Genomic DNA, 9,201 nt, shown 5'->3' with positions numbered 1-9,201 from the left:
AAAAAAGAAGAAAGATCTCAAATAAATAATGTCCTTTATACCTCAAGGAGCTAAAAAAGAAGAAGAAGCTAAATCCAAAGGTAGCAGAAGGAAGGAAACAACAAAGAGAAGAAATAAACAAAATAGAAAATAGAAAAACAATAAGAAAAAAATCAACAAAACTAAGTGTTGTTTTTTGAAAAGATAAACAAAACTGATAAACATTTGGCTAGACTAAAAAAAAAAGAGAGAGAAGCTTGAATAAGTAAAATCAGAAATGATAGAAGAGACATTACAACTGATACCACAGAAATGACAAGAATTATAAGACACTGCTATGAACAATTATATGCCAACAAATTGGATCAGCTAGAAGAATGGATAAAGTCATAGAAACATACAACCTACTATGACTAAATCATAAAGAAATAGAAAGTATGAACAGACCTATAACCAGTAAAGAGATTGAATCAGTAATCAAAAACCTCCCAAAAAAGAAAGCCCAGAACCAGATTGCTTCACTGATTAATTCTACCAAACATTTAAAAAATTAATGCCAATCCCTTTTCAAAAAAAATTGAGGGAACCCTTCCAAACTCATTTCAAGAGGCTATCAATCAATACCTTTATACCAAAGCCAGACAAAACACCACAAGAAAATTACATGCCAAAATTCTTGGTGAATACAGATGCAAAAACCCTCGATAAAATACTAGTAAATATAATCCAGCAGCAAATTAAAATGATTATACAGCATGACCAAGTGGGATTTATCCCTGGAAAACAAGCATGTTCAATATACAAAAGTCAATTAATGAATTAATTAATGAATTAAAAAGTCATTAATTGAATAAAGAATAAAAAAGCATATGATCATCTCAAAAAATGCAGAAAAAGCATTTGAAAAAATCCAACAATGCTTTATAATAAAAACTCCCAACAAAGTAGCTGTAGAAGGAATGTACCTCAACATAATAAAGGCCGTATATGACAAGCTCACAGCTAACATCATACTCAGTAGTGAAAAACTGAAAGCTTTTCCCTTAAGATCATGAACAAGGCAAGGAACGCCCCCAGTCTCACCACTTCTACTTAACATCGAACTGAAAATCCTAGCCAGGGAAGTTAAGCAAGAACTAGAAATCAAAGGCACCCAATTTGGAAAGGAAGAAGTAAAATGGTTCCTGTCTGCAGGCAACATGATGTTATAAATAGAAAACCCTGAAGACCCTATTAAAAAGAGAAAAAAAAAAAACCTGTTAGAAATAATAAATACATTTGGTAAAGTTGCAGGATACAAAATCAACATACAAAAATCTTGTGTTTCTATACACGGCCAGTGAACTATCTGAAAAGGAAATTAGGAAAATAGTTCCATTTATAACAGAACCAAAAAGAATGAAATACTTAGGAGTAAATTAACTAAAGTGGTGAAAGATTTTTATACTGAAAACTACAAAACATTGTTGAAAGGAATTAAACAAGACGCAACACATAGGAAGACATCCTGTATTCATTGACTGCAGGGATTAATATTGTTAAATGTCAGTACTACCCAAAGTGGTCTACAGATTCAAATGCAATCTCTGACGTGGAATCTAAAAGGGGCATGTGATGAATGATTTACCTAAGGTTGAAGAGCGTGAGTGAGAGGTGGCAATGACCCAGAGGGCAACAGTTTCCTCTAACAAGACCCAGGGCTGAGTGTCCCAGGTAGATTAGCCAGGAAGGAAGATTGTTGGAAGAATCCAAGCCACTTTCCTCTAAAAAACTCTGATGTTGCTGCAGGTGTGTGAAGGAGACCATGATTTCCATTTCAAGGCCACTCTAGGCCCACTAAACAGACACCATGAGCAAAACCCACCCTTCTGAGTTGAAAAAATTTAAGAACAAGAAGTTATCGTTGAAATTGAACAGTAGCAGACGTATCCAAGGAATACCGAGGGGATTTGATGTCTTTATGGGTCTTGTGATAGATGAATGTGTAGTGATCACAACTTGTAGCAACTGAACAGCACTGGAAAGGTGGTAATACAAGGAAGCAGTATTATCACATGAGAAACATTGGAACGAGCAGAAATAACAGCTGTGTTCAGCAGAGAAATCAATCATTTCCACATGTCTATTTTACAAAGGGCCTGTTTCACAGGGACATAAAAATTCAGGTTGTGAACATTTGTCATATTAAATTTTTTATTGAAATTGAAACACTTAAAACTCTGCTAAGATCAGGTCCAAAATCCTCTGCCTGACCTATAAAGTTCTCCCATCACTTCGTCCCAACTTACGTTTCTCGTCACTTCACCCCAGCACCCCTTTCCCAATATGTGCTGTTCTGGAGCCACAGTAGGCCATTCGCTAATTCCTTCAGCATGCCTGGCACTTTCACAACTTTGTGCCTTTGCTCAAGCTATTCTCTGCCTGCAATGCCTCTCTTTTCCTCTCCATCCAGTGAATTCTTATCCCCATTTGTGAAGCCTTCATGGCTCACTTACTCAGATAGTTTGTCTCTCATTCCACTTCTCCACTATTACATTATATTCCAATTATTTGTTTGCATGCCTGCCTTTGTGCTGAGACAGGGAGCTCCTTGAAAGCTAGTTTTAATATTCTGGTGCTTAAGCAGAATTGGCAAAAATGCAAATAGCCCATGATGCTGCATTTAAAGCAATTACAGCAGTATTTTGTCCTGCATTCTCTCTTGCTACATAATTTTATTATTTCATAATAAATCTTGAAGCAGTAGACTCATTCTTCCCAAGTTTTTCCCACATAGAAGTTTCCAAGGTACACATTTTCCTTTTGTGAGTCTGACTCCCTAAACAAAATGACAACTGTGATAAGTGATACTAATTTTCAAATGCACATGCTTATTCAACAATTTCCTGAACAAGATACTATGTTGGACATGGGGAAAGATAACAAAAAGTTAGTTTCATCTATCTTGAGAATTCACAAGATATGGTTAAGAGCAAGGAAAAAAAAGAGGGTCTCAGCTCTGATAACAGACTCATCCATGGGAGTGGGGCAGATATTTGGAACAGATTCTGAGAGCCCAGTGAGAAGACAATGCTGGGTATCTGAAACATCGCAACAAACAGTAGGTGGTAGCCCGGGAAAGTAGTCCATCGGGTGGCCTTTTCAAGGAAATAGGAACACTCCTAACCAAGAAATGCCTAATGGGTCCAGACCAATCCTCCAGGAGCTTAAAGAAAAGCTAAAAGAGGCCGTTAAGTCAAGTCAGCAGTAGACAGACAAGTGATGCAGTCACAAGCTAAGTCTCCAGGACCAAACAAGAAGAAGGTAATGCGTCAGATATTCAGGGACAAATTACATGCAGTGACTCAGGGCCCAGGTTTTAAGGTGGGTGGCCCATTATTAGAACAGAGGTGGTGTGCCTGAGTGGCTCAGTCGGTTAAGCATCTGACTTCCGCTCAGGTCATGATCTCACAGTTCATGAGTTTGAGCCCTCATTCGGGCTCTGTGCTGCCAGCTCAAAGCCTGGAGCCTGCTTCGGATTCTGTGTCTCATTCTCTTGTGACTCTGTCTCTCAAAAATAAATAATAATGTAAAAAAAAAAATTTTTTTTTAAAGAAGAGAGGCACAATGTCAGAAACCAATTTGGAGAAAAATCATGATGTTACCTTGTAGAATTCTTTAGATTACTGTTACCTCTCCTGAGTATTGGTCCTGAAGGTTAGCGTGAGGTTGCATATGTTTTGGGGTTCAATTGCAACCAGCAGTAGGGAGGAAAGTATAGCAAAATCCAGCAAACAGGGCCGGGAATTGGTCCCCGATTTCATGACTCACACTGCAAGAACACAGGGGACAGGAAAGATGGTACCCAAGAGGAAACATGAGTTACTATATTACCAGAGGAAGATTTCATAGATACTGAGTTGGCAAAAACAAGAGCTGTTCCCTACTGTGAATTTCAACATAGTGATGCTGTCTAATGAATAAATAGTAGGAAAACTATGGTATGTAGTCTGAAAGATTTTAAGCTATATTTCCATCTAAAACCATTAACTTCTGCAGGATTCCTGTGACTTTAATGTAGTGGAAGGATTAAGGCCTTTACAGTTTGTTGAAATCTCTAAGAGAACTTTGGACTGATGATTGAACCTCACAGGTAAATGAAGTATGGGACTTTGCTCTCTCTTAATTTCCCTCTCTCTGGCTATTGAAACCTAGAGTCATATAGCTATAAGCATATACTTACAGCTTATACTATATAGTGAGTGCTTCAAGAACTTGTGACTATTTTTTCTGGTACTATCAGCTTAATCCAGCCAATTAGTGACACAAAGAATGAAGAGATAAGGAGATAACAAATGCTATTTGAGATCAAACCCAGAGTCATTGCCTATCTAGCTGAGGAGTAGAGAATGGGTTGAATCTATGACAGTAACCACCAAAGTGCCTGGAGCAATTATAGGTTTTCCTCATTAGCCAATGATATATTTTTTCCCCAAAATCATGCCTTCTTTTCTAATTATGAGTTGAGACCCATAAGTGGGTTGTAAAATCATTTCAGTGGGTTGGGACTAGGGTCTTAAATTATATAGAAAAAAATAAAATAGAACTGAAGAGTAGAGAAGATAAGCAAAGAGAAGAAAAAGCTTTTAGTTGTATGTGTATGTGTGTGTATGTGTGTGTGCTGAGTTTCAATGTAAAATACATTCCTTTCTGTGGCTTCCAGCTTAAAAAGTAGATACAGACTTACACATAGATATAGCTATAAACATGGAGAAAGAGACATATAAAACAAATAGCTGGCAAAATCTCTCCAAAATACTATCACCAACCGCATGGGAGGCACTCTCCACCATAATATTCATAGGCATCTACAAAAATACAATCATAACAAAATGACTATCTTTGGCAAAACCAAGCATAACTAAAAGTTAAAACAGAGGGAACAGGTTATTTAAAGTTTGGAGACAACTTAAAACTTGAGCTTAACTTCTCCAAACTTAATTTTCTCATGTAAAAAAAAACAACCAGGAGTGATTTAAAGAACTTCTAGGCCCTCAGAATACTTTTCTATTGTATTCCATTCTATTCCATTCTTGTGTTCTGCCAACCCCCAATCTGAGTATTGTCATTCAACTTTACCCAATTCTAGTATCAAATGTTTTTCACACAGAGAATTTACGATGTCTTCTTTATTTAACAAAGTTTCTTTTTTCTACTACAGAATGAATTCCCATTTAACAAAGAAAATGTAGAAGAAGGAAAATCACTCTTAGGCCTAACATTTAAAGCAAATAGTGAAGACTTTTCTAAGCACTGTAAATTATCCAATACTTTCAGAGAGATGTACATTAAACTGCAAGAACAAGTTAGAGATCACATTATATAGAGACTTGGTTTATATATTTGAGTTATAGAGACTTATACAAAGGTACTTCCTGATAAAATGAAGAGCAAGCCAGTATAAAATTGCAGTGTCAGCCTTTGTGCTGGCAGAAATACCCACTGATATTTTGAAGTGGGGGTGACCACTGGAATTCCTTTTAAACAGAGTATCAGCTGCATAATTCTCTGATCTCACACCCACTCATGCTGATCTTCCTTTTTCTCTGCCCAGGCAGAGAGTGGAAAGAGATCAGAACAGAATTCTTACAGGGAGGCAGTCTGACCCTCCACTCCCGCCCTGCTCTGACTCCAGTTCAAAGATAGAAATGAAATCCAAGCAGGGTGTGGTTACACTGTGGGATGTGAGTTTGGCCAGAGCCCGAGCATTGTTATCTCATCTGTTTTACCCAATCCCTGAGCTCTCAAAGTCATATCACTGATTCACTCTTTCTCAACCCTCTGAACCTTGAACAGAAAAAGCTGGTGTTTTAGAAGTGGATCAGAGTGACAGGTATCATCTAAATCCAGAGTCCTTACTGTGGTCCATAAGATGCTTCATCAGGAGGCTTCTGTCTGCCTGTGACTGCCTTTCCTGCAACCCTGCCCCTGCTTGCACTGCCCTACTTTCTGGTCTGAAACACATCCTGTATGTTCCTGCTGCACACGCGGTTCCTTCTGCCTGCAAAAGTTGTCCTTTGGTTTCTGCATGGCGTAATTCAGATCACTGCTGTACCTCTGGAACTCAAACTTTCTCAGTCCCATCACTCTGTATTCCATATACCTTGCTCAATTTTTCCTCATTGCACTTGTGTTTAGCTTGATTTCTTCTGCTACAGACATGCTTAGAATCTTGCCTCTGCCCTTGCTCTGATCCTTAACAAACTACATACTCATACTCCTTATACTCCATTTCCATTATTCATAAAAATGAATTATTGCAAAATTCAAATGGAATTACAAGTAAAAGCCTCTGAATTCAATGCTTATTACATTAAAATGCAAAGTTTCATAATGACAAGGATTTGTAGGTTTAGAGCTATACTTCAGCACCCACAACAGTACCAAGAATTGGTTTAATAAATACATTTAGAAGGAAGGAAAGGAGAAAGGGAGGGAAGGAGAGGAGAGATGAAGAGGGAAGGAAGCAGAGAGGACAATTATGGATCAATGTTAATTTCTGATCATTGTTTTTTACTTTTTTCCACTAATGTGCCTCTGAAATACCTCTATGAAAGAATTTGTGTATGATAAATGAATACGCACCTACCTTTTCCTAATTCATAAGAGGTCCCCACCTCCCTTCTTACCTTCTGACTCCTTAACGTTGTTCAATCCTAATTTTTTAAGATCCCTAAAAACCAGCAAAAAAAGTAAAACATGAGAAGTAACATACTGAAGCTAGGATAGCAGTGGTATATGTGACAGGTAATAGCTGAGACCCAGAGTCTAGCAAGACCTACCAGAGTAAGATGGCCCATATAACTAACGGCTCATAACTATGAAGTGCTCCAGACAAGAAATTGAATTCTTTGTATGTCCACTGGTAGACACTCTGGGAGACCTAACAAACAAAGCCCAGGCTCAAAGGTATCTGCCAACAGGAATCCTGGAAGAAGTCCTGACAAGCATAAAGTCAATGTCAGGGAAATCTAACAGTGGTCTTCTGGTCAACTGTGAGCTTCATGAAACTCTCAGTGAGTCAGGGAACTGTCTCTGATTATTCTCTTCCATATCCACAGTGCCTAGCTAACTCCTGACTTGTGTATGCTCCATGATTATGCAATGAGTGAATAAATTATCAATAAATTAAGGTCTTTTTTTTTTAGTTAAAGCAAAAAGCCTCAACACAAATTCTCTTAAACAAACAAGCAAAATAACAAACCTGAAGAGTCCTGGTTTAGACTTGACTGCAGAAGCAGCTGAATGCAGGACACAAATACTATCATCAGCACATGTGGTCTGTCTTTCCACTTTCAGACCACCAGCACTGCCCAAGGCTACATGCTTTCTTAGTCTCATCCAGGAGGAGAAAGAAGTCTTTCACACACGTGAATTAAGGAGGTGGAGAGCATAAAGCATTGCCTCTGCTTAGAACACACACCATTTTTGAGCCAATCACTGGAGTTAAGGAAATGCAAAGCGCTGATTTTCTGAAGCCTCTTTAAGAATAGCATAGGGTCAGCTTAACAATGACCACCTGTGCTGACAGAGACAGAGGAGATTCACCAAAGGGAAATCTGGTTAAGGTTATTTCTTAGAAGGAGTGTGAGTGAGTGTTGGGATCCATAAACAACAAATGTCCACACTGAGGCAGCAGGCCCAGGCAAGGGAGTCTTGCAGCAGGGATCCAAACATGAGGTCTAGACAAGGTTCCAGTCCCTGGGAGCACTGATGGGAGTAAAGCAATGTGGGAGGACTTCAAGTATACATTGGGGTAACAACGGAAGTGGGACTCAGTTGTGAGCCAGCCCGATTAGGAACTGCTACTACAACTAAGGGGGAAGAGCGAGACTGTGAGGGAAATTAAAATGAGACCAGTCTCAGCTGCTTTAATATTAAGCTCTCAAAAGCTTCCTTTGAATGAGAATATGGCTGGCTTTAGTGAAGCCAAGGAGATGATAGCATTCACATGGGGACCTATTTATTATCCTCTTACTCTACCAGGGCTTAAATATTCCTCTAGTACTGACACTTTACCTTTAGGCATGTTTAAGACTCCTATTAAACTACATGTTGGGCATTATCTACAAAGATGTGCCACGGGTACCCCAACTTCAACTTCCTACTTTATCTCCCACCTCTCCTTGTCCCAATCAATACAATATTTTCCTCCAAATCTGGCTCTTTGCCTATATTGCCAGTCTCAATGAATACCACCCTCATCTAAACCAGAAATCCATCCACGATCATTCTCTTTTCCTACCTGTCTTCTTAGCTTTCTATTATCTATCTATCCATCTTTCTCTACATCTCTATTTCTCCTTCTACCTAATCAGTCATTAAATCCTATCTCTTATATTTCCTACTTATTGCTTGACTCTGTCCCCTTTCCCCTAGCCCAAAAACTGTTGCCCTGATTCAGGCCCATCTTTTGCAGAAAGTATTTCAATTGCTCCCTAGCTGGATTGCTTACCCTGAGATACACATTTCTGAAAACCATAACCCACATAGTTCCTCTGTGTTCCCATAGCATTTTGTGCCTGCTTCCTTCTTAATATTTACAATATCATATTTTGATTATGGGTTTATGTGTCTGTCACTCTGACTAGATGCTGAACTTCTCAAGCATGAGAGTTCATCTTTGAATCCTCAGTACCTAACATAGGATCTATAGAAGTAGACCAAATCACCGGGTACTTACATACTTGAAGAGAAGACTGAATCAATAGATATTTCTAACTCTCTACTAATCACATGACTACCATAAAAGATCAACAGTGCCTTGTCTTGGGGCCACTGTGTAAAATAATTTTCTTTGGCACGTACAGTGCAGTAGACAAAATTCTATTTTATTGGAATCTTTTGCTTTGATGACATGATTTACTTTCACCAGCAATTTACAGATGCAATGGCCTATGCTTCTGTAATATGCATATTATATCTTTGAATATGAAAGAAAACATTCCAATCTTGGGCTGTCTCCCTCAATTATAATTATAGATAGCCTACTTTGCACCTACTTTTGGATAAGATACAAAATATCTTTGGGCATCAGCTTGAAAACTCCACTATAATAGTGTAACATCAGATAAATAATCAATCGGAAACTCCAAGTAGACATAGAGACATAAAAAATCTTACTATGAGCAGACAGTAAGTTTTCTTCCGAATTTTTTGACTAATAGATTGAATTATATGTAA

General features: G+C 38.3%; 1 pseudogene; it reads left to right on the top strand.

The window, feature by feature from the left end:
• Nucleotides 1–1,828: 1,828 nt before the first annotated feature.
• LOC123591880 lies at nt 1,829–2,136 on the top strand (annotated as a pseudogene).
• Nucleotides 2,137–9,201: the final 7,065 nt, after the last annotated feature.

The sequence above is a fragment of the Leopardus geoffroyi genome, chromosome B4, assembly GCF_018350155.1.
Source record: "Leopardus geoffroyi isolate Oge1 chromosome B4, O.geoffroyi_Oge1_pat1.0, whole genome shotgun sequence".
NCBI classification, from domain to species: Eukaryota; Metazoa; Chordata; class Mammalia; order Carnivora; family Felidae; genus Leopardus; species Leopardus geoffroyi.
This window is presented reverse-complemented; position numbering and strand designations above follow the sequence as displayed.